The sequence below is a fragment of the Galeopterus variegatus genome, unplaced genomic scaffold, assembly GCF_000696425.1.
Source record: "Galeopterus variegatus unplaced genomic scaffold, G_variegatus-3.0.2 Scaffold63069, whole genome shotgun sequence".
NCBI classification, from domain to species: Eukaryota; Metazoa; Chordata; class Mammalia; order Dermoptera; family Cynocephalidae; genus Galeopterus; species Galeopterus variegatus.
This window is the reverse complement of record NW_007789180.1, coordinates 1-1263: the sequence shown is the minus strand read 5'-3', so window position 1 is coordinate 1263 and position 1263 is coordinate 1. Positions and strand designations below refer to the sequence as shown.

At 45.4% G+C, this 1263-nt stretch overlaps 1 pseudogene; it reads left to right on the top strand.

Annotated features, from left to right (window-relative positions):
• The first annotated feature begins 530 nt into the window (after positions 1–530).
• On the top strand, positions 531–1011 carry LOC103584529 (annotated as a pseudogene).
• Positions 1012–1263: the final 252 nt, after the last annotated feature.

The window sequence follows — 1263 nt, the reverse complement described above, 5'->3', positions numbered from 1 at the left end:
TACCAGTCTTGGTCAGGTGCTTCCTCTGTCTTTTTCTGTTACTGTCTCAAGTTTCCAGATCTTGGGGGGTTTCCTCACTGTTTTGCTGGATTCTGTCATTTTCTCCTAGGCACTCTATTCTACAGGTGACTATCTATTTGTTGCTTTGGACTTTCTTTGCATTAGAGGCAAGGGCTGGCCACCTCTAGTCAGCCATCTTGCCAGAAACAAACAAACAAACAAAAACCCCACCATGAACATTCTCGAACATGCTTTTTGTAGAGAAAAAAATCATGCTTCTTTTGCATATAAACCCAGCAATGGTATTGCTGGGTCACAGGGTCTGCATATATTTACCTTCAGAAGGTACTGCCAAGCATCTTTTCAAAATGGTTGTACCAGTTTACACTCCCACAAGTGATAAAAAGAGAGTTCTAGGTGCTCTGTCACCCTCACTAACACTTGGTATTGTCTTAGCCTCAGTTTCTCAACAGAAAAATAGAGATAGCTTTCCAGCCTCAGCCCTGGACCCTGCAGTTGCCGTGACGTTAATGCCCAAGAAGAACCGGACTGCCATTTGTGAACTCTTTTTTAAGGAGGGAGTGATGGTGGACAAAAAAAGATGTCCATATGCCTAAGGACCCAGAGGTGGCAGACAAAAATGTACCCAACCTTCATGTCGTGAAGACCGTGCAGTCTCTCAAGTCTTGAGGCTAGGTGATGGAACAGTTTGCCTGGAGACATTTCTACTGGTACCTTACCAACAAGGGTACCCAGTATCTCTGTGATTACCTCCACCTGCCCCCTGAGATTGTGCCTGCCACCCTGCGGTCCTGAGACTGGCAGGCCTCGGCCCAAAGGTCTGGAGGGTGAGTGACCTACAGGACTCACAAGAGGGGAAGCCGACGGAGACGCTTACAGAGAGCTGTGCCCCCTGGTGCTGACAAGAAAGGCGAGGCTGGGGCTGGGTCAGCAACTGAATTCCAGTTTAGAGGCGGATTTGGTCGTGGACATGGTCAGCCACTTCAGTAATATCGCAGGGGATTATTTTGTGATGAATAAACTTATAGCCATAAAAAAACCCCAAAAACCACAAAAAACCAATAGTACCCACCACCCAGATTTGTTGTGAACATGAAGTGAGAATATATGCAAATGTCCTATGAAATAATATTTGTTTGGTAAATGGTAGGTATTCATTTCCATTTTGCTAGCCTGGTAAGACAATTAGAAATGTCTGAGCTGGAATTCAAACTCCACACTCTTTCAATAATATCCCACCAG